The 24,699-nt window shown below is 52.0% G+C and overlaps 1 protein-coding gene across 4 annotated transcripts in view; it reads right to left on the bottom strand.

The window, feature by feature from the left end:
• RALGPS1 (Ral GEF with PH domain and SH3 binding motif 1) overlaps nucleotides 1–22,627 on the bottom strand; it is a 226,031-nt gene extending 203,404 nt beyond the window's left edge. For 2 of the 4 annotated variants that reach the window (XM_037493464.2, XM_037493463.2), the window contains exon 1: nucleotides 22,546–22,627. The gene's annotated coding sequence lies outside the window, so the exon portion shown is untranslated. The remainder of the gene's footprint in view (nucleotides 1–22,545) is intronic. The other 2 variants (XM_037493467.2, XM_037493466.2) reach the window with 1 other exon arrangement.
• Nucleotides 22,628–24,699: the final 2,072 nt, after the last annotated feature.

Below are 24,699 nucleotides of genomic sequence, written 5' to 3' on the forward strand. Positions count from 1 at the left end.
CCCGCAGACATGCGGTCACTGGTCTCTGGTGGTAAAGGGTGCTGGTTCGTGCACCCTGGCCTGCGGCAGGCGGCCTGAGCTCCTGCAGCAGCACCACCTGAGCAGTGGCTCTGGATGTCCCGACTGCCTTCATTCAAGAGGGCCCAAGTGAAATAAGCTGGCAAACTATGATCTTCCTGCAGAGAACGGGAAGTGAACACGGTCTGCCTTTCCGCCCCTCCTGCCCTCCACCCCCATCCCCGCAATGACTCGGAAGGGCCAGTCCAGTCCTCTCCCACATGCATGGACTGGGAGCATTTCTGCCCAGACCCCCTGGGATCAGTGAGGCTGGCAGACCCTCCAAAGGCACAGGGAGCAAGGGGGCGGCTATGGTCTCTCTCATGGAATCCAGCCCTGACCAGACTCCAAAGCACAGTGAACAGGAACTCCATTTCTACAGTTAGAGTGACCGAGAGCCGAAGCTCAACTCTCTCACTCACGTGCTGTGTGACCCCAGGGAAATGGCTCACTCCTGAGTCTCATTTTTCTCATCTGCTCTGACGATGAAACCAACCGTTGCCTTCAGCATCCTCCTAGGGAACCCGTCCCCCTGGCATGGGGGTTTTGGGAAATTGCTGCTTCTCAGCACTACACAGGTCACCTGGGCTGTAGTTATTAATCAGGCAACATGAAGGACTGGGCTCCTGGCAGGAAATTGGAAAATTCACCTTCTCTCTCTGTTGTGACAATGAGGTGACCACAGAGTAAGACTGTTAGAGGAATCTGAAAAATATGTGTCCTATTCCAGCTCTTAGTATCGTTGCGACTGCTCTCACCACACAGACTCCCAGGGCCCTTCGAGGCAAACCTCTCTCTTCCCATAGTCTGTCACAGGACCCCAAGAGCCGAGGGCCGCAAAGATGGATGCTGGGAGCCATAAGAGAGTCCACGTTGGTTTTACTCTAGTAGTATTTATTCACTTTTTTACTTTTATTATTTTGTTTTTAAACATCCTTGCTTTCTCACAATACAGCATTTCTTCCCTCAGGTGCAGTCACCACACTGGCCCACCACCCCCATGCCCACAGTGCTCCAGCACCCCCACCGCGCTCTCCTTCCCCTCTCTACGCTCCCCTTCCCCCTCCCGCCCCCACCCCAGTCTCTTAGATCTGTGTTCTGCTCTCAAGGGTCAGTCCCACAGTTTGCCTTTGTCTGACCCTCTGATTACTTTCTCTAGATTCCACATGTAAGTGAAACCATCCAGTATTTATCTTTCTCCTTCTGGCTCACTTTACTAGAATAATCCCTTCCAGCACCCGCCCCCCCGCCCCTCCCCATGAGCACCTACTGTGTAGACTGTTGCAAGGCACCGCGTAGGCGACAGCAGTGAGTGAGCCTGAACCCTGCCTCAGAGGCTGCCCTGAAGCCTAGTCAAGACAACGCGGCAGGCGATACATCAAAAAAGCACAGGCCGCGCGCTGGGGCTGTGAAAGGTTAGGCTAAAACCAATGTCGTGGGCCTCCCCTGGTGGCGCAGTGGTTAAGCGCTGGGCTTTGAAGCTGCCAGCAGCCTCTGCAGCGCCGGTTCGATCCCCAGTTCGATCCCTGGCCGCCAGCAGGGGTCCCACATGGCGCGGCAGACCTCTCCTGTCATGCCCGCTGCTCCCCTCAGCAGTGTACTTCGTCAGTCTGCCTGTTCTGCTTCCCGCTCTGGCTCTGGTGAATTCTCTCACCCTCCCGCGCTTCTGACTATACCCAGTGCTTGTATAAATAAATAAATAAATAAATCTAAAAAAAAAATAAAGATGCAACTTTAAAAAAATAAATAAATAAATAAAACCAATGTCGTGAGGGTTTGAAGGAAGGCGCACATCAGTGGCCCGGGTGGTGCAGGGAAGCATTCCTGGAAGAGGTGCCAAAGGGGCAGAGAGAAATTCAGCGAGAGAGAAAGGGGGTGGGGGGACTCATCAGTCCATCGTCATTGTCATGGCTGGAAGACAAAGGAAGCATCTTATTCGCCCTCCTTCTCCCTGTCCTCGCAGAGCCAAGCATGAGTCACACACAGAGCCGGTCCTTTCAGACACAGCATCTGGCGCAAGGACAGGCACCTGAGCGGGGCCCACATTGGAAAGAGAGAGAAGAGCGGAGTCTGTGGGCAGATGCAGGGGTCTGAGAGAAAGGAGGTTGTCCAAGCAACCCCAGCTGCTGGGGAATCAGATCCAGACCCTCTGTCCTCTGACCAGTGGGAGGAAAAGCGTGCTAGGAAATGGGTGACAGCATGCCAGGCGGCAACCAACAGTCCCGCACAAGCAGGAAGCAGAGAAAGGAAGGAACACCTTGAGACGAGAACCAGTAAAACTCCTGAGCATAATCTGGGGAGCAGGAGTCCCTCAGATACCCCGAGTGTGCTCGCTGAGGATGCCTGATGTCCTGGTGGCCATGCTGCAGGCCCTGGACTGGCGGGCATGCCAGGGCCCACTCAGCAAGGCTGTCCGCTCATGAGGGCACCGGGCACAAGATCACAAACTGACTTACCAGGAGCACGTGGTGGGTTTCACAGTCCCAGTCCAAGAGGACAAACCATCCCAGCACATCTCTTCCCAAAGGGTAGCCGCTGCAAAAGTGGGGGAATAATTCCATTTACATCCATGCTCCATGTGGCAAGACGTGGTTTTCAAAGCTCAGCCAGGTCACACCAACTACAGTGCTACGAGATCCAACTCCAACCTGTCCTTGGAAGGTCAAATACTTTCCCCACAGGGCGACATCTGGCCTATCACGTAGCAGGGCCTGCACCAAAACTCCCTTGGCCACATCTCCCTCCCCACCTTGCTGGATGTATGGGTGGCAAATAAGCGTGAGTTCAAATAAGCCGAGCCAGGTGGCCCCCGGCTCCATGGGGAAACGTGTTGCAAGGCCTAAAGTGCCAGACAAGGTCTCAGGCACGATCCACAAGAAACTCGGGGTACAGGACACTTTGGGGTGCCCCCCAAAGCACTAGACTGCAGAAAAATGAGGGAACAAGAGAGCAGGGCTTTGCCAAGACTGCACCAGGCACCCCATCCTCACTGGTTGGTTTTCTGTCTTCTAAAGCACCTCCTCTTCCCCGATCCCAGACTCTACACCTGCCCACAGCCAGGGCAGTGGCCGCATGACCCCTTCCTCCGGGAAAGTGGACCCCTGCAGGCCCCTCTTCTTCTTCACCTGGTGCCCACTCCTGCCGTGGGGAAAGGGCATCTCCTGGAAAGCCAGGGCACCGGCCACCCACCCCTCACTTGCAGCGTCAACCTCTTCCGCCCTCTTGGCCCTTCCTCTGCCTGAAAATATCTTCAGTTCCCCCCAATCTCCCAAACATCTTTGACCCTTGAGCTCCAAGCTGCTTGCCTCACCAGGCCACCTTGCAGCAGAGGCTCACCTCGCACCCTCTGGGCTCTCTCTCGCCGCCAGTTGCTCTTTCTGGAGACTCGTCTGTCACCCACTAGGAGTGGGTGGCCCCTTTTGTCCTCTTACCTCTCGGAGTGGCCACCCCCTGAGCTCCTGGACCCCAGAAACAGGGAACCCACCCAAACAGGCCACCACCCGAGGCTCCCCTCACCCGCCTGTTGCCCTCGGGCTCCGCATCTGCCCCCTTTTGCGGCCACCTGGAGCCGCAGCTCACCAAGCTTAAAAAACACTAAGCAAGCATCGCTGGCGGACGTGCGTTTATTTGTAGATGAAGTGCGTGCGCCAGTGTACCAACATGTCAGGTACATTATAAAACAAATACAAACGACCAGAAAGATAAAGATGAAATGGATGTTAAAACAATTTTATTCATCAGCAATACAAAAAACTTTCACTCTCATTACTAGTGCTTTTAGCAAGGACAATGTGACTGACATGCTTCCTTTTTTCAGAGTTTTAAATAACTTTTTATAGACGTGCATCCTAAGTACAAAAAAAGGAGCGCGATGTAAGTATACAGGTCCGAGATGTGCCACAAAGTAACCGGCTCCCAAATGGAAAAATAAAACATCACCAGCCCCCCAGTTCCACGATCCCCTTCCATCACGCTCTGCCTCCCCACGGGTAGTCTGCTCCTGCAGCACACAGTGTGTAATAAACCTTCTGGCGCGTGAACACTCTGCTTGTGATGCATCTCCTGATGCTGTCGCTGAGTCGGGGTCCTTGACTCTGACTGACGGCGGGCGTCCCCGGCACGCGAGCTCACGGGCAGGCGTCCGTCCTGCTGGCCAGGCCAGGCGAGCCCCAGTCCTGAGCATGCCATTGGATACCAGTCCCTGTGCCTTTCTGTCGGGGTGAACCTAGGAGCTGAGGCGCTGGGCCACCGGGGAGCATGCGGACACAGATGCTGCCAAGCAGCAAAGTGGCCAAAGCAACCGAAGTCCGCCAGCAGGGTATGAGCATGCCGGCTGCTCCCGATTCTCACCATCACTTGGTAAGGTTTTCTTCCTTTTATTTATTTATTTTTTTTTTCATTTCAGCCGTCCTGGTAAAAGCACATCACACACCACTCAGCAACAGGAAGCGTCTGAAGTGCACGTGGGTGAGCGCGCCCTGTGTAGGCCTCCCGGTGCACTGACAGGCAGGTGCCTTGGCCCACCACGCCCCTGGGTGCACACCGCGCAGCAGGCGGCCGTCTGAGGCCTGTGGGCAAGGCCGCACGGGGATCTGTGTCTAGTGCCTGACAGAGTGCAGTAAAGACACCGCGCTATGAAGGGCAGAAGGCGCACCCGTAGGGACAAGCTCACGGCTGCCTTGGCACATCCGCACAAGCGTGAAGGTGGAGGGCACCGTGCAGGCTACTCTAGACTCGGTAACACCGCACACCTAAGCTACAAGATATTTTAAAATATCTTGTCAATAATAAAGTAACCGGGCCTCCCCAGTGGCGCAGCGGTTGAGCACTGGGTTGTGAAGCTGCCCGCAGCCTCTGCAGCGCTGGTTCAATCCCCAGCCGCCGGGCCAGGGTCCCACATGGCGCGCAGGGTCCCTCCTGCCGCCCGCTGCTCCCCTCAGCAGTGTACTTCGGTCCTTCTGCCTGCTCTGCTCTCCGCTCTGGCTCTGGTGAATTCTCTCACCCTCCCGCGCTTCTGACTGTACCCAGTGCTTGTATAAATAAATAAATAAATAAATAAATAAATAAATAAATAAATAAATAATAAGTAAGTAAGTAAATAAATAAATAAATGAATGAATGAATGAATGAATGAATGAAGTAAACTTAGCTTACTATAACTTTTCACTTTATAAAATTTTTAATCCTTTTAACTTTTGGCTCACATTCTCAATGATAAGAAAATACTGAAAGGTCTGTTATTCTCCAGACGGTGCTTCTCCATTTCACTGGTAGAGCAACTCAGGAGGGTGTCCTAGGTGACGTGCTCTAGGCCTTGGCTTCTCCCCGTGCAGGCCCAGGAGGGTTTCATTTGCAACCTGCAACACTGCCCCCAGGCAAGACTACTATTCTGTCCTTCTAAGTCTTGAAACCTGGCATGGACTTGGCCTTCTTCAGGGTAAAGTCCCTTCGGGCATCCATTTCAGAATAGGAAGGTTTCATCTATATTGAAGGTTTGCTCTGGCAAGTAATTTTCCTCCACCATCAGCTTATCTGGAGTTTCTAGAAAATTTTCAGTTGCCTCTGTATCAGCACTTGCAACTAGTCACTGGCATTCACATTACATAATGAATAATGATTCTTGAATTGTTTAAACCAGAGCCAGCAGTAAATTCAACTTCATGGTCAGGCCTAGCCTTTTCTTCAACATGACAAACTCTTGGCTTCAGCTGTGATGATGGTGTGAGAGGGACATGCTTCTGTATCTGATCTTTAATCCAGGTTGTTAGACGTTTCTCTGTAGGTCTCATAAAGAACTTCTTGAGTTATTTTTAGTCATGTTGCTTCCAATGAAGCAGATCCTTTAACAGCTTCTGTCACTTCATTCTTGTTCTCTGAGATCATAGTGATGGTGACATGAGACTGCCTGGCGAGCAATAATCATCACTGGTTTTTTTTCCTTTCATAATTCTTAATCACTTTTAATTTTGTTTCCAAGTCAATCACTCAACATGGCCTCTTCCTGGCAACATGTACAGTGGCTCTTGTACACTCAGGGGCCATGATGAACAAAACAGGTTGAGATTAAATCCAGCACGGGGGAAAAGGTGCCATAAAGAGATGTGGTAAACACGAGGTGTGTTCAAACTGCAGAACTCAGTTTTCAGTATATTCACTACGTTGTATAACCACTGCTATCAACCTCCAGAAGATCTGATCACTCCTGCCTAAAGCCCTGTACCCATCAGCACTCACTTCCCACTCCCCCTCTCTCTGGCAACTCTTCATCTACTTTGTCTCTGTGGATCTGCTGCTTCTGAACGTTCCATACAAACAGAGTAGCGCCACAGTGGCCTTTGTGCCTGGCTTCTTTTAATTAGTAGTTTTCAAGGTTTACCAATAGCATGAATCCACACTTCTTTATATGGCCGTATAATACTCCACTGTGCGGCAAAACCACATTTGTTTACTCTTTTATCCACTGATGAGTATTTGGATAGTTTCCATGTTTAATTATTATTAACAATGCTGCTGTGAACCTGTATATAAATGTTTTTATTTGGGCAGGTTTTTAATTTTCTTGCTTGTGTGCCTAGGAGTAGAACTGCCGAATCATATAATAACTTGATGTTTAATTTTTTGAGGAAGTGTCAACTGTTTTTTTTTTTTAAAAGTTGCACCATTTTTACATTGCCCCCAGCAACTTTCTACCTTGTAGAATATGAGAAAGAATAGGAAGAGAAGGCAAGAGCCAAACAAACCTCTCCATGGCAACTTGAAAAGATAGTACCCAGGGGGGTGGTCTTAAAAGTGGCCTCAGGTATACTGTATCCTGTATGGCCCCAGGTCTACTGTATACCCACACACTATCTTCTTAACTAGAAAACACCTATCAGACATGTTGCAGGGTGTGGACTAGTTCTCAAATCCCCACCCCTCGTGTGTGGAGTAGAGTTCCTTAGAGTGCAAAGCGTCCACACGCCTTGTCTCTGCCTCCAAGAGGAATTTTATCCCTGCTTTTTCCCTGTTAATCATGGTTTACCATTACATCTTCTCTCAACAATCATTTCATTTGTATTCTATTTTATAACCATAATTACAATTATTTATAAGTTTACACTCTTACTGCCAATCCTTTCATGCTCAGCCTTGCCCATTCACGGCCTGTTACTCTGACTCATCCCTCAGCTGCTGGAGCTCGCCTTCCAGAGATCCTTCTCCAGGAACTGTGTGTGGGTATAGCAGAAGCTACATACAAGGTGTCTCCTTGAGCGACTGAAACGAATTTCTGTAACTGCCAAGTGTGAACTAAAACCTGGCTGAGTATGAAATTTGTGGGCCACCGAGCCTGTTCCCCACAAACTCGACGGATACCACTCCACAGCCTTCTGACCTGTACCATGCTGTAGATAAGACTGGGCCCGGCTTAACCTCTCGTCCATCGATGGCCGGGTTTCTTCCGCCTGGATGTTGATGGTACCCTCCCTCTATCCTCAATATTTTAAAAAACAAACCAGCCAACCTTCACTTTGACGTCACATGTTAGTTTTTAAGAATTGTGCTTGGTGTGCTTGGCTCGTGATAAGCTCTGGTACTTGAGAGTTTCGGGGCCTCCTTCAGGCCAGGAAGATTCAAGCTTCTTGAATACATTTGTTCTGATCTCTCCTCTGTCAGCTGGGGATGCTACTTCCTGGCCCCTCTGAGATCAGTAGTTCATTCACCCTGGCTGCAGGCTTCCTGCAGTGTCCCTGGCATCATCGTGAGTTTTTTCTGCATTCTTTAAGTCTACAAGCTCTTTTTTTTTTTTTTTTTAACTCATCTTTCACAGCAGCTCCAACATCTCTGAGAGGACAAGGATGATACCTGAAATTTACCTCAGCTCCCTGGGTAAAAGCTGGGAAGCGTCTCCCCCAAAGCATGCCCGTCTTCCCGGCACGTCTGTCCAGCCCCTTACACTGCTGGCCTCCCAGCAGGTCCTCTAGGCTAGGGGTCCACATGCTCACTCTTGAATGAGGCAGATGAGCCCTGCCTGAAATGGGCCCTCTAGCCCCCCCTCTATTTACCCTGTGGATTCTGAGTTTCTTGGATAAGCCAGGGGCTGAGGTCCAGAACACGTCCATCACGCATGGCCACTCTTTAGTAAATCGTCTTGCCTCAGTTTCCTCATCTATAAAACAGCTACTCTTTAAGTGTTCTTTAGCCTAACATTCTTATGATGCTCTTCGACATCACAAGGATTAAAGTTTCTTTAGTTTGGAAGTAATTATCAAGGATTTTGCTAAGTAAATGTATAACTAAGTAATGTCCTATATCTTAAGACTCACTCTACTTTATTTCAAAATAAGCCAACCACAAATATTTGGCTCAAGAAATAGACTTCAGCTGATTATGCATGCGTTAAAGAGAATTATAAATCATTTACCAAGAGCTAGCACAGTACGTGCCCCAGGGATGTACCGGGATGTGATATGCACAAGGCAAAAGCCATATTCAAGCCACTGAAGGCAAGCTCGGCCTCCCTTCAGTCTGGTCTCAAGACTGAGAGAGCTGACCACACCATCGCCGGGCTTGTCTTTGCACAGCCTTGGGTATAGTGAGGGACGGACACCGATCAGAGCCCTACGAGGCACTCTGCACCATTATCCCATTAAATCCTGCCAACCACCGCAGGACACGCCGTGCTTCATCGTCTCTGACATGCCTACACACATGTCTTGTAGTGTATGCCAAGAATGCCAGGTCCTGGCCACCCTCCACCCAGGCCACTTCTCAAGGCTGTGTCCAAAGCAGCCACCTTGAGGGACAGGCTCATGTCTCAGGTGCTGGGAGCAGGCTTGCCTCCTGCTTGCTGTAAAGCAGCAGCCCCCCAGCTCAGTGTTTCTCAGCTGTGATCCAAAAGCCGCAGGACCTGGGGGAGAGGACAATGGTGCACGTGCTGATACTTACGCTAGTGATGAGGTCACTTGCCTCTGACTCAGGAGCTCCATACACAACACTATATAGCCAGGGAAAGGCTCCCTCCTCAACTTCCCTATGTCCCGTCCTGGAACCCGCTCTCTAGATCCCACTGCAGAGTGCACTTTACATCTTCCCATCTTCAACTGTTGTTTGTCCTTTAACTCAAACTCATCTGGAACCCATTGCAGTATGTAGCTAAATTTATCAGTACTTTTCAGCGCTGAAATTCAAATGTCCCAACACCATAATAATCAGTCCTTCCCTTGCCGCTGAGCAGTTCCATGCATTAAGCTCCTAAGTTAGCTACAGTCATTTCTGCTCCATTCATCTGTTTTTCTGCTTTTATCCAAGCACCATATGGGATTAATAAAGTACTGCTCTATAATAAATTTTGAAGGTTTAACCATTTCTAAGACATGCACTGCTGGGCTGATCTCAGCCACTCTGAGGTCCCATGTCTTTTAAACGGGGTCAGTAATGGTGCAGCTGGTCCCCAACACCCTTCCTGTGGCTGTTTAGTAATGGAATGTCTGGTTTTTAGGTAGACACAGGTTTCCCTGAATATAGATTATATTTCCCAGCTTGTCCCTTACTGCGAGGTGTGGCCACATGACCAAGATCAGATCAATGGGCTGCAAGGAGTGTCATCAATTTCCAGAAAGTGACCCTCAAAGCTGCAATGCAGATGCAAAGGCAGGAGCCCCAGCAGCCATTTCAAGCTACGAAGTGAGCCTGGGCTCCAAAGACATTCCCAGGATCACCCCACCATGGAACAAGATGGAAGGAACCTGGGGCTCCGACCACGTAGGTGCCATCACTTATTCTGAGGGGGTCACTTCCTGATTTCTCACATGAGAAACTTCGACCTTACTGACAGCTTTATTATTTTGAGTTTTCTGTCACTCATACCCAACCTACAGAAATGGCATAAAGAAAATCATAAGAGTTACATGAGAATATGTTTCACAATAGATACCCATTTTTATATTCCCCCAGAAAGGTTCTAGCACTGTTTTTACATGTAGCTGGCTACTCAAACATTTCTTGAGATGAGTAGGAATTTGGGAGAATGAAGGCCATCTCACTGCCTTGAAAAAACACCTTAACTTTTGTTTACCAACATATCTTAACAAATAAACATCACTATTTTATCAAGTTTTATAGAGTATCCTATTGGAACTGCATTGAATCTTTGTCAGAGTTGAAGACAGACTATTGTGACTGTTTAGACTCACCCTGGAAAGACCAGGGATTGACTAATTGATTGGTTTTCATACTAAACATTCAAAAACACATTTAATAAGAGAACTTCTCTGTAACAAAACCAATCATGAAAATGAGACTGGGGTTAAAAAAAAAAACAAAACATTAATCTCTAATGTCACTGTCCCTGAGGCCACCCACTATGCACCGGGGCGGGAGAAGCAGTCCCGAGACCCTCCATCATTACCAAAGGCTGACGTGCTGCTCTGTCCTCACCCCTCTGGGTGTGGGTCCAGAGTCCTGCTGTCTCTCTTTTCACAGCCAATAAAATCACCTTCAAGGAGGTTCCTGGCCTGCTGCCCTTTCATTTCCTACCATGTGCTGTATTCTGGGGTTCCCCACTGTTGTATTTGTCCCCTCGCTATTCCACTGCCAGGCCAAAGACCTGTCTTCCCTCCACATGCTGATGCTCAACGAGCTGACTCTCATCCTACTGAAGCTCTCTGTCACCTCATCCATCCGCCGGACCGGTAGGATTTAATCCGGTGGAGTTGTCCGCTAAAGTGCTCAGACGACGGTGCCATCATCATGTTATCATCACCACCATTTGTTGACCCATTACGCTGTGACAGTACTTTGTTAAGCACCTTCCCATGGTACCAAGCGGCTGAACCCTCACAACCGTTCCCTCGTGTGTTAAGAAAGCTCAGGCCCTGAGAGGTGTGTCTCCTCCCCGGCCACGCAGTGAGTCAGGACTTGCCAGCCCCGTCTGCCCGACCCCGAGCCGTCCTCCAATGAACGGCCTGGTGTGCTCTGTACCAGCACCCTGCTTCCACCGCCTCCTGCATCCACTTTCTGCCCAGTTTTCCCCTTTGCTTTGCTCGAGCATACAGGTGTCTCAGCTCCACAAACACTAGGCCTTGTCTTTTCCTTTCTTGAAGAGCACATGGCTTCAGACCAGGTGTCTGGCTGCCCTGGTTAAAGAGCAGCTACTTCCCTTGAGTTATCCCTGATCCTTTTTCACACCTCCACGACTGTGGCCTTGCACCGGGTGCCTCTGTCCTGCACTCCGAGGGCCCCGGGTTCAGGGAGATACTTACAAGGCCCATTGGCTCTCAGCTTGAAGCTCTTCACTGCTTCTGTGCGCGGGTCATAGTCAGGCCCTTCGGCCAACCGGGGCTAGACTCCCACTTCTGCCATGTCAGTACCCTCCCTCCACCAGCAGTCTGAGTAGATCTCACGTACTCTAACCCTGAGACCCCACCTTCAAGTTCAGGGAGTTCTACAGCAGGCTCTTCCCTGCCACCCAAGTTCAGGAGACCTGGGGACCAAGGATGAACTCCCCCGTCATAGGGCCCCCACACTGTGTGGTCCAGCTGAGTGATGTTATCATCTCCCCAGAACTTTCTCCCTTAGCTCTTATTGGCTGCCTTTCCTAGGACACGCTCCCTACCCCAGAAGTTGCAGACCCATCCTGAGCCCCAAGGTAGAGAACAGGGACCCCAACTTTCCTGCTTTAGAAGCCAGAAATTTCAGTCCAAAAGACCAGCAACAGAAGGCGAGCGTGGATTGCTTGAGGACAGCCTCCCTCAAGAGTCTCGTACACAGAAGCAAAAGTGACTGAAATGAATTCTCACGTGAGACCGGCCCTGATGTCAGTGAAAGGGAGAGTGCGACGGGGAGAGCGCCTCGGCCTCGGGGGAGGGGAGAACCCTGCAGACAGCACTGGGGGACGCCTGCCACCACTGCCAGTTCCCACCCAGGGGTCTTCCTAGGCCCGCCCTTCCGGGCTGACCACTCCTCCTCCGGCTCCTTCCCATCAAGCTGGTGGCCCCAGCAGCCCAGCCAGGATCCCCCGCTCACTATGCAGGACCTTCCCGGGGCGTCCATCCTCTCCCACCCCTCGGGGCAGCTGAGGGTGACCCACGTCACTCTCCCTAGCCAGCGGGGCAAAGCACCATCTGGGAAAGCCCAGGGCACACAGAGGACCACCTCTCTCCCCAAACACCAGAGGACTCTGCTGTCCCAAAGTGTGAGCACCTGCTCTCGCTGAGCCCCAGGCCAGCAGGCCGGGAGCCAGAAGCGGTCCTCCTGGCACCCCCAACTCAGAACAGTCAAAACTGAATTCACTACCTCCTCCTCCCAACTCAGCAACTCTTTCATGTTCCACATCTGTGTGACAGGCTCCGGACCTCACATCCCTAAAGGGAGAAGCCCTGGATTGCCCTTCCTCCCTTTCACCAAACCTCCGAGGAGAGAAAGCTCTACCCAGCTTCTCCTGAACCTGCCTCCTCTGCATTCCCACGGCCACGCTCAGGACGCGTCACCCTGCACCCACATTCCCCCAACAGCCCCCTCACTCACCTACCAAACTCAGTCTCCTTCCCACCACCCACCCTGTACGCGGCACAGGACTACAACTGACGGTGTTTCTCCTCTCCTGACACTCTGGAACAATCCTCCACCGACGGCAGGGGAAGCCCTGCCTGTGGGGCCTCCGAAGGCCGACCCAGAGCCCACTCTCCAGCCTCCTCCCGCCTCACAGTCCTGAGACATGCTGGCTTGCCCTCGCTCTCCCTTTGCATAGTCCGGCTCCTCGTCCAGCCCCTGCTCACCGAGAACACCGCAACATCTACCTTTCAGATCCTCTGAGTCGGAGCCAAGCCTAGGAGCTTCCACTTCCCGTGCCGCCCGACACGGCCTCACCACACTGACTCACTCCGCTGCCGGCCCCTGGGGCCCCTGGGCAGGGACTGCAGCGTCGAGCCCAGCTACCTGCTCTGTGAATTTTCACTTCATGAACGAAAACTGCTAGTGAGAGCAAGGTGTCCTTCCATTCCCAGGGGAAGCAGTCAGTCTTTAAAGCAATAAAAGTAAGGCCAACTGCCCTCCTGAAACCCTGGCAGGGAATGCTTGGTAAGAGACACTTTGGGTGACAGACAGATGGGAGTTCTGGAAGAGTCAGTGACTACGAGTAGGCCAGAAATTTCCATCACAGCTCAAGGAAACAATGTGGGACCACCAGGCCTGAAAACTGCAGCGTCTCCCTCCCCCCCAGGGCCACAGCCACACCAGCTCACAGGACTTTCTAGAATGTACCATGCCCTGGCCCCAACTAGGACCAGGACCAATGCGGCTGCCACTCTTCACCTGGTGAACTCCAACTCGTCCTTCAGGGGTCAGCAGGAAGGCCCTTCTTCCAGGAAGCTGTCCCTGATGCTCCTAGCCAAGTAAAACCATCCTGCCTCTGTTCTTGCAGCATCCTGCACTCCTCTTCGGAATCCATCATCAGTGTTGCAATTAATCTTTTCTATAGATATCTGTTATTATTTCTGTACTTATTTGCATACTTACTTCACTTTGCTACTAACACATAAGCTAAAAGACAGCAAGGACAAGATTTGTCCTTTCTGCCACTGGAGCCCTGCATTCAGGAGGCCCTAAATAAGAATAAGTGGAGGGAGGGAGGGAGGAGGGAGGCAGGAGGGAGAAGGGAACGAGAGAGGGAGGTGGACTGGCAGGCAGCGAGGTCTGGAAGACAGGGAAGAATGAGAGATGAGGCTACCTTTGCTGGTCGGGCCAATGCTTTAATATCACCCAGCTCTCTTTACCCTGACTCAACCCTCACAAAGCAATCCCAGATCCTAAGACTGGGGCTCTGCTCCTGAAGAAAGGACGCACCCACACCAGGGAGATTCTTGTTTACTTGGAAAGCAGGTGTCTCAGAACAAAGTGACACACTTGGTATTCTGGCCTCACATCCACTGATCTTTTAATAATGCCAGGCTGCTCTCTGTCCCTCAGTACATTGGCTATACTGACAAAACGAGGTTCCAAGGCTCCCTCGGCCCTTAGGAAGCCTCCGAGATGTGAGGAAGCCCCGCCTGGCTAACACACCAAGCGCCATCATCAGATACTGGAGCTGTGCAGTCAGGTTCCAGGCCCCATTCCCCTGTCGTCACTCTAGACTCAGCAGGTTTCGTCTGAAACAAACGCTTCTTCCTGGACATCATGAAGCCCGCGAGCAGCACCACGTAAGCTGCAGGCGCGTCTGAGAGCCTGCACCGTGTAAGTGGATGTGCCAAAGTCCATGGACTTTGCTGGGTGGGGACTTGGGATACCCAAGTGTGAAACCCTGGGAAAGTCTTACCCTTATCTGGAAAGTGGGAAGAGGACTCAATGACTTCTGACCTTCAGAGGGGCCAACACTACACTTGATGAGCACAAAGGTCATGGCAAAAGTGCTCCACCACAGATATAGCCAGAGACAAATTAGAGACAATAACTAACCGAAACAACCAGCATCTTTTGAAAATAGCAAAAAACACTACATGTCAATAGACAAGTAACTTCCAACCTTATCAAAAAGCTTCTTAGCTTAGTTATTAACCAATCAGCACATGTATCAATAATAAAGTAATTATACTTTAGCCAATTACAAAAAAGATCAGGATTGCCTGGTTCCTAGAATGAGATCAGATCTTAAACCCACTACTCCAAATTGAACTCAACTCCTCAAATTCAATTATCGGGAAACTACAGTTAAAACCAAGAGACACTTGGGTCCTCCCCGGTGGCACAATGGGTTAAGCGCAACGCTGTGAAGCTGTCCACAGACTTTGCAGGATGGGTTCTATTCCGGGCCAGCCAGGGAGATACCCACATGGCGCAGCAGACCTCTTCTGTCAGGCCCACTGCTCCCCTCAGCAGTGCCTTAGGTCTGTCTGCCTGTTCTGCTCCCCACTCAGTCTCTGATGAATTCTCTCACCCTCCTGCGCCTCTGGTCTGTACCCCAGCTCTTGTATAAATAAATAAATCTTTAAAAAAAAAAAAGAGAGACACTATTATAAGGCCTTTTCCAATGAAGCCCTGTTTCCTGATCTCATCTGTGACTGGTTCTCCAACATGTATCAGAAATCATACCCTGAGGCTACCTGGGGTGTGAGAAAAGACACCTGAGGAGGTACTAGAACCCTCGGCTTCTCCCATAGCTACATCTTGGCTAATTTGTTTAACCTCTCAGAGCTTCCAATTTTGCCTCCATACATCAAAATCTTCTCTACCTATCCTGCAGAATCAGTTCAAGGCTGAAGTAACAGGTATCAAGAGATTTTGTAAGTGCTGAGGTACTTTATAATAACGAAAGAGAACTCAGATCCAACAACCTTCTCATTTTTCAGATTCAAATCAGTCACTGGACACCCACCATTTACTTCATTTATTCATTCAACAAACATTTATGAAGCACCTCCATGTGCCAGATGCTGTGCTATGCCAGGGGCTATGCAAGGTACTGAGAAGCCAATGGTGGGCAAAGAAAGCAGCTGGGGTGCACGACCCACCATGATCTGATGGGCTGCATCCCGCAGACATCAGTGACAATTACACTCATCATCACACCCTGCAGGCCACAGATTTGGCCTTTTCTTTTTCTTTTTTTTTTTTAAGATTTATTTATTTATTTATACAAGCACTGGGTACAGTCAGAAGCACAGGAGGGTGAGAGAATTCACCAGAGCCAGAGTGGGGAGCAGAGCAGGCAGAAGGACCGAAGTACACTGCTGAGGGGAGCAGCGGGCGGCAGGAGAGGTCTGCGCGCCACGTGGGACACTCACTCGGCAGCCGGGGATCGAAACAGCGCTGCAGAGGCTGTGGGCAGCTTCACAACCCAGCGTTCAACCGCTGCACCATCAGGGAGGCCCTGGCCTTTTATTTTCTAAGAGAAATGAGAAGGCAGTGCAAGGTTTTAAGCAGAGGGAAGAGTCCCAGATCATCCTGGCAGCCTTGCAGCCCCTGGGCTGGGCCCTGAGTACGGCGGGAAGAACAACAGGGGTCTTCCCTGCAAAGTCTGGCAGAGGGCCACAAGCAAGCGTCGGTGGTCACCCAGGTCACCACACAAGGCAGCAGATGGAGTGCCGTGGGAGCCCAGAGCGGGGGCATCTACCCTCAACAAATGCATGCGGACCACAGCACCGGAGGTTCGGCGCCCGGCGGGGAACAAGAGCACAGCTACGGAAGGACACGACTACGAAGGACCTTAAAATAGCAAAAGTCAATAATTCCAAATAACAGACTTCACTGCCACAGAAAGAGACAGTTAATACTCCAGAATTTATTAACTCGTTTTCCATAAATATTCGGTTACTCAGAAATGCATCAAAAGCACAGATTTCCCTTGACCTAGTTATCAGCTGGGTAAGAATCACTGTATCCAATAAACATGAATTTAATTGTATTCATTACTCTTCCTTTTATCCCCAGTAAGATGATTTTCAAAGAAATGCTTGAGTGTTAGGGGTCATTTAAATTTTCTTCTGATTACTTTAGTAACTGCCTTAACTTAAAATAAAACTTTACAATAAAAAGATTTCGATCCTAGAGAGGGGAGGTAAAATGCTGCACTAGTTCATTCTGAAGATCTATTATGTTTGTGGAATCACAGAACATGAAACAAAGAACCTGGGAAACCAGACTTCCGGCCTGGCCTGCCTGACACAGGTCCCCTCAGGGTGTCTCCATCCTCTACCTCTCGCTCTCCAGCACCCTATTGCTTCTGTGGGAGTCCTATGAATGCTGAGTTTTACCTGCCACCTCGGGGCTCCTGACAGATGCCACCACCAAGCACACCTGAATTTTAACACATTCCTTGTGCAATAACTCACACAGCAATAGGCAATAAACGGGTACGCCCGAAAAGCACTGTAAAAGCCCGCTAACGTGGGCTGAGAGAACTTAACTCTAGTTTGCAGGCTTGGGGTGCTCAGGATGTTCGAGGGCTATGCTGAGCCGCGCTCCATACCATCTGCTTGAAGCCCCTTGAGTAGTGGGGGACGGGGGTGGAACCACGTCAGCACAGAACAGAGCCTGCTTGTGTGCCAGCAGTGGGGTCCAGACACAGCCACGTGCTGACTGGGGTCTATGCCCTCCCTGCCTCTCTGGCACTCAAGGGGCAAATACCCTGCAGAGAACACAACACATTCCAAACCTCTGCAGAAAAGTGCTCGCTTTGGCAGCACATATACCAAACCTCTGCAGAAAAACTGTGCAGCAATTTGCCACCCTGGGTCCTATGTTCTCTGCTCTCCTGGGTCAATGCGGGGTGGGGGGCCAACCTAACTCGCCTCCTGTTGGGGAACAGTCACGGAAGGGATGGGAGCAGGTGATCAGACAAACAGAAGGTGCTCTGGATGGTGCTGGGCTGGAAACTTCAAGAACTCGTGCAAAAACAGGAGGAAACACCTGTGGAGAAACCCTCTGTGCTGAGATCCTCAGGGCCCGAGAGGACAGTCCCGAGGACTCCCTGAGCACTCTGTGAGCAGAGCCAGCTGCTCAGATACCTGGACATCACTTTCACCTTCGCCACCCACTAGCACCATTGCCACTGCACTGGCAGCCAGAAAACAGCCAAAGAGGTGCTTCGTGCTGCTCCCACCTCACCAAGGATCAATAAAAGGTCGTGAGTACTCTTGAAACATTAGCTTTCCGTCAAGGCCCTGAGCTAAATATGTCTGTATTATTTCACTGCATCTTCAACAACAGCGTCAGATAACACTACCATCCCCTTTTTTACAGATCAGCAAGCCGAGACCCAGGAGGGCAGACACCTGCCCGAGGTCACAGAGGCGGTCTGTGGAAGTGGCCGGAATTTTTAAACCAGGTCCGCCTGGCTCCAGATGCCAAATCTGGCCAGTTCACCTGAAGTTCTCTGACTCAGCCTCCAGGTCGGCTTCCGCTTGTGAGTACCCTCCACCAACATGTGTTCCCAAAGGGCAGGATGGAGCGCCTTCACCTCCATTATCCGCCCAACATCCTGCAAAGGGTCTGGCCCAAGGCAGGAGTCCAGCAGGGCTGGTGACCAATGCCCACAAGCCAGAAGCGAGGCCTCCTCTCTTTTTAAGAAAGTGACCTAAGAATGCCGCTCCCAGAAGTCAGCCCAACCAACCAACTCTCTGCCACCCTCAGCTGCCTCAGGTCTGCTCCTCCACAAGCCCACCTCATCCAGTCCTGAGGAAAGAGGAGAGGTGGGCTTCAGAGAGCGTTAGTTTTTAAATGTATCCGTTTTTGTGCTTCCTCACCTTCTCCTAAACATCTGGAGCAAGTATTTCTTTCCTCTCCCACCTCTTTGTAGAATAAGGAGCACCCGCCGAAGCCCACAGCTAGGGTGAAACACAGCACTCTCCTGACTCGGAGCCAGCACGCAGGTCTGTGGGCAGGGAGGGGAGGGTGTGGGTTTCACCAGACACTTGGGCAGCACCTGGTAGCCTTGTCAGAGCAGCCGTCCACTAAACCCCACCCTGGGGTCAAAAGCGACAAACTTCCAGTTGTGAAACTAGTAAGTCAGGAGGAGGAGGTGCCCAGAACGGCACTACAGTGAATGACACGGTCACGTGTGCGAGGAACTTACGGAGCGAGAGCATCTGAAAAGTTCTCATCACAAGAAAAAAACACGTAACTACCATGGTGACGGCAGGTAACCCAACTTATTGTGCGCCATGTACACAAACACGGAATTGTTCTGTGGTACCCCTGAAACTAAAATAATGTCATAGGTCAATCATACCTCAATTTTCAGAAATTTTTAAAAAACATGAAAAAAACAAAAACCCAAGAACCTATCCTGGAGACTCAACATCACAAAAGGCATCAAATAAGGTGTGCTCCGGGCAAACTGGGCACACAAGGGGGCACAACTGGGCATCACCACTTATGCCCAGAAATGAAGGTTTCGCAGAGGAAGGGAAATTTGAGCTGGGAAGCCATTCCCAAATCAGGGAGGGAGGAATTCCATGTTTCCTGCCTCCAGACCCCACACCACTCACACCCAGCCCACCACACTGCTCTGTGAGCCCCGCCTTGTGTGCCAGCTCCCTGCAGAGCAGTGGGCATCTTCCTCAAGCGCAAGCGTGATGGGCACTCTCCCGGCGCCAACTCTCACTGCCCAGGGAATACTTGCTGACCAAACAAAGACCACTCTCAATTGTTAATCCTGCTTCTTGAGAACCTACCACGGCCTGCTATTGCCGCAAGGACTTCACACGCATGGTCTCACTTCCTCTGCACAAAGTACCCCAAAAGATAGATCCTATTATCACCCATTTTACAGATAAGGGAACTGAAACGCAGAAAAATTAGGTGAACTCTTCCAAATCATAGGCCAGTTAGTGACAGAGTTGGACTCTGAATCAAGGGCTGACAGGTAAATTAGTTTTCAATCACAAGTGAGCAAACCCCTCTCCTGTCTCTCCCTGCCACCCGCCCTGCATCCAGGTCCGCGGACTGCCCTTCAGTCTACTGCTCGCTGGGACCAAAGTCACTTCTTTCCTAGAGGAGAGTGAGGGATGTCTCTTGTTATTCTTCTAAACAATCTGCTAGCCATTACTGAGTGAAAATCACCGGGCGAAGAGTGCAAGGGGATATATAAAATTGTGCTTCTCACAGCAATCAAAACCATTTATTTAGGAGGAACTGTATGTACCATTTGGAACATTTCCCCATGTTGGAACAATTTCTAAAACAGATCAAGTGAATAAACAAAGGAGGAAGAGTGTGTCTAAAATGTTACTCTTAATGTAAAAGAAAGAATATATAATAAACAAAAAACAGTGACAGGGATTGCCCTAGGGAGATAGACTGGGAACTGGCAATTTGAGGCAAAAAAGACACTTACTCTGCCATTTGTTCCCCTTTGAAATACTTGCCTTGTAAAGATACTCATGTGTGATTTTTTTTTAACTTAAACAAATGATTAAAAACACCATTTAAAGAAACTTTCCCAAGTTCTCACATACATATGATTATAATCATGAAAATTTGCGTATGTTTATGAACAAACACTGCGTGAACTTAATTTCCAGTGACAAAGAACTGTGAAAAACTTTTGCCTTTCCTGTCAATTTTATTGCTATTGTTATAATATCTTTTCTGAAATAAAATGTATGTTGAAGGGACAGACATAACTTCTATGGGCAAGAGAGACAGTGAGCCACACCTTCTTAAAGACCTCACCTGCCCCTTGAGTGAGTACCTACTCCGTGCCAGGCAGGGTGCTAGACAGACAGCTTTAAGAGAAGAACTAAGCAAGTTATTAGTTAACTCCCTCCCATCTTTCAAGAAAACCTGATGGAAGGTCGATCAGAACGCCAGTTAGGACCACTCTCAAAGTTCACAGTCTAACACCATCCTCACTCTGCTAAGAACACGTGCTCAAGTGCCCACCATGCCCTGCTCGCCAAGCAGGTCCCGTGCTGCTCTGCTGTGCTGAAAGACGGCTAGGCACTGAGCACCTAGCGCATTGCTATGTCTTTACATTGTGTTTCATTTATTCTTCATAGCAACCTCTCGAGAGAGGCAGCGCTATCTTTGTCTTACAAATGAGCGAACCAAAGTTCGGAGAAGCTAAAACACTGGCTCATACAATGAGGTGGCATGAGACTGCAAACGCAGCCCTGTCTGACTTCCAAGCCAGAGCTCCCATCCTCCAAACCGAAAAGGAAAATCAATTTAAAAGACAGACAGGGTCATATCACAAGGAGCCTCGATAAGTATTTTCCATTAATCAATTTATCTCCCAACCCTCAATGCTGTCACTCCAAAACCAAGAAATCAAGAAGCAGACCCCCTCATTATCCAACACATGTTCAAGTTCTTGTCTGCCATCGAATCTGGGCTTTTCTTTTAGTGCAGAGCATGATGGTTTATCCAGAAGGCAGCAATCTCTGAGAGCCATTTATATAGTCTCTGCCAAGAACCAGCCAAGAACCAGTGGGACCACCCACACATGCTGCTCTGGACCCTCTCGGTATCTCCACACACGCACAGGTCCCAGGAAGGACCTATCCCTGAGATGCCACTGGGTCACCCCTATACCAACCAAGTGGTGAGAGAGGCTAGCACCATGGTGACTGGTCGCCCAACATCCCATAACTTCTAAAGTAAATGCCAGCACAGCAGCCTCCTCCTGCCTTCTCTTCTGCCCATGCCACACAAGTAGGAGGAATCACAGTGCAAGTGACTCAAACCACCAGTGAGCAGGCACTGGACACAAAGGGGACACACGGGTTTGGGATGCGTCTACATGGGAAGGAGCCCGCTCCTCTCACTTGCTTCCCTGCAGCACACACTTGGATGGGGAGGGAGAATTCTTGAGGCTCCAGCCTGAACATCGCTCCAACTCAGAGTCCTCACCGGGGTCGGGGTCTAAAGATCAGCAAACAATAAATGTTCCTCTGCTTTTCCTCTGCCTTTGCTCCCTCCCACAGCTCCCTGGGAGGCCTCTCAGGGAGAAGCAGTCTTAATTTCTGACAGGAATTGACCATGGGGGGGGGGGCTCCCCACCACACAGTTCATCCCAAACTCAAGAATGGTCTACTGCCTGGAAATCCCCTCCTCTTAGGCCGCGGTTCCTGAAACCCACCTGCCCATAGACACGTCACTCTACCTCACGCCTTGCTCCCTAAGCAGCTTCCATCCTGTCAAGACCCCCGCGAGGCCCACAAGGGAGGGACCCCCACTTCACTTTGCAAAGGAGGAAACAAGGCTCAGAGAGGTGGAAGCCTCCCCAGGTAACACAAAGGCAGGAGCCTCGGACCCCTCATTCCTGTTCCTCCCCCTCACCAGGCTGCCCGTTCCGCCTCTGGAATGACCACTGCCAAGGTGTGCGCAGGATCTGGCAGCAGGAGCCAGCAAGCCAGGGCCCTTCCCGCTCTAACTCCACTTCCAGAGCAGCGCTCCTAAGAGCTGGCCCGCGCGACGGCCCCGGCCCCCAGGCGTGCCCCCCGCAGCAGCCTGGGGAGGGCCCCGGAGGTGACCAGGGCGAGCAGCCGCGGGGCTCGGCACGCGCAGGGGTCGCCCCGCCCGGCCGCCGGCGCAGCGGACCCCAAGCCCGACCCAGGCGAGGCAGGGCAGGCCCGGCCGGCCCTTCCGGCCCAGCGGCCGCCCGCGAGGCCTCCGGGCCCCTCGGCGCGCAGGACCCGCTCCCGCCCCGCGCCCCCCGCGCGGCGGCCCCGTGCGCCCGCCCCCGGCCCCCGGCCCCCGGCCCCCGCCCCCCGACCCCCGGCCCCCGGGCCCCGCCCCGCAGGTCGCGCCGCCCCGCCCCCTGCACCTGCGAGTTCTTCGGCCCGAGCTCCGCGGCCGCCGGGGCTCACCTGGCCGCCCCCTCCCACAGGCGACCCGCGGCCCGCCGGCCCCGCCCCGCACCTGCGGCCTCGCCCGCGCCCGGCCCCGCAGGCCCGCCCCGCCCGCCGGGCCCGCCCGCCCGCGCCGCCCCGCGCCCGGCCCCGGCCCGGCCCGGCCCCGCCCCCGCACCTGCAGCGCCCCCGGGCCGGCCCGGCCCGCCCGCGCGCCGCTCACCCCGCTCTCGCCGCCGCAGTCCCGGCCGGTCACCTTGACGCGGGCCGCAGTGGCTGCCGCCGCCTCCTCATGGCCCTGCGGGCGGCCCAGGCGGCAGCGGCGCCTTCGTCGGAGGCCGGGCCGGGCCGGGCCGGGCCGGGGCCGGGCCGGGCGCAGCGGGAGCGCGGGCCGACCGGGAGCGGAGCCGGTGCCCAGCCGCAGGAGAAACCGTCCGCTCCCGGGCCTGAGCGGCGGGCCGCCCGGCCAATCAGCGCGCGGCGCCCGGCCCGGCCCCCCAACCAGCTCGCCGCGGGGGCGGAGACACGCAAATCGGGCGGCCGGGCGCGCCAGTGCGCAGCCGCCGCGGCCCCGGCCTCCCGCCCCGGCCCGCGCCGCCCGCAGCCCCGGCCCGCAGGGGAGCGCGGCCGCCCCCCGCCCCCCGCACCCCGCACCCCGCGCCCCGCGCCCCGCGCCCAGCCCGCGGGAAGCAGCGGGCGGCGGCTCCCCCCCCCCAGGCCGCTGACAAGGTCCCCTTCAAAGCCCTACCCAGGACTTGTCTTTTTCCATCAAAAATGGCCTGTGGGGTCCATCGCCTCGTGCCCATTCTTCACAGCTCGCCCGGGTGGGCGCGGAGCCGGGATGTCGGGGCGACGGGACACCCCGGAGGAGGCTCCCGTCCCGCCCTTTCATTTCACAGGTGGGCAAAGGGAGGCCCCTGAGGTGACAGCACTTGCCCAGGACCACGCAAATGCAAAGCTGGGGAGAGGCCCCGCCCCCGCCCCCCTGCTCCCAGGTCCTCCCGGGTCCATGCTCCCGGGCAGGACCGGGTGAGCAGAAAGGTTAACTCATTGGCTTCAAGCTGCAAAGACAGTGAAGCCCTGAAGTCCGGATTAGAAAAGACTGCCCCACAAAAGGGAAGCCCTGTGTCCCCCCTTACTGCGAGTGTTCCTGGCCGCACAGGCAGGTGGAACCTCATTTGACAACTGCCAGATTCATGGACAGGTAACATCAGAGCATGGGATGCTTGGGTTACTGTGCTGGCTTCCCAAAACTTATGGAAGAAAGAGAAACAAATTAAAAAAGATACAGAGTCAGTGGTAATGAAAACCATCAGTAAGTCTTCAAGCACCTCTGAGGAAAATTTCTGCCATCTTGTATTAAGAAAAGAAGAATCATCAAAGATGCCTCACCGTTTTGCTTAAAGAGAAGAGACTGTGTCATGCAGTGGTTCTCGGGGGAGCCTCTAGATTCAGAAACGTGGAAAGTGAGTGCAAAAAACTGTCCACCGGGCCTCCCCGGTGGCGCAGTGGTTGAGCGCTGGGTTGCAAAGCTGCACGCAGCCTCTGTGGCGCCGGTTCGATCCCTGGCTGCTCCCCGGCCACTGGAGGAGGGTCCCACATGGCGCGCAGACCTCTCCTGCCGCCCGCTGCTCCCCTCAGCAGTGTACTTCGGTCCTTCTGCCTGCTCTGCTTCCCGCTCTGGTGAATTCTCTCACCCTCCCGCGCTTCTGACTGTACCCAGTGCATGTATAAACAAACAAACAAACAAGCAAAACAAATAAATAAATAAACATGCCTCTATAAAAAAAAAAAAAAAATTAAAAAAAAAAACAAAAAAAAAAAAACTGTCCACCTCTGGTTCTGCCACCAGCGAGCTCTGTGCACCTCAGCAAGTTACTTAACATCTTGGGGCCTCAGCTTCTGTGTTGAAAAGTGAGTGTGCTAAAAATAGTACTCTCTTCAGAAAGGCTGCTGGGAGGTTTAAATGAGATGGTATATAGGGCCTGGCACCTAACAGGAGCTCAACAGACAGTTACTATTTTTTATGCCTGTGTGGCTTAGGCCAAGCACAGTGCTTGCAATATGTGCTTGCTAAATGACATCTACTATTTTTACTAGGCTTATGCATAGCTTCTAAGATTTCTTCAATGAACATACATTATTTTGTAATATATTAAAAAGTTACTGTAAAACCAATTTTAAATGAGAAAAGGATCTGAATAGACATTTCTTCAAAGATACACAAATGGCCCATAAGCACATGACAAATTGCTCAATGTCATCAGCTGTCAGGGAAATGCAAATCAAAACCACATGCAATAGCACTTCGCACTCATTAGGAAGGCTGTAACAAACAGGATGAACAAAAACATGGCTTGGTGAGGAGGCAGAGAAA

Source organism: Talpa occidentalis, unplaced genomic scaffold, assembly GCF_014898055.3.
Source record: "Talpa occidentalis isolate TD23 unplaced genomic scaffold, MPIMG_talOcc4v2.1 talOcc4.7, whole genome shotgun sequence".
Lineage (NCBI taxonomy): Eukaryota > Metazoa > Chordata > Mammalia > Eulipotyphla > Talpidae > Talpa > Talpa occidentalis.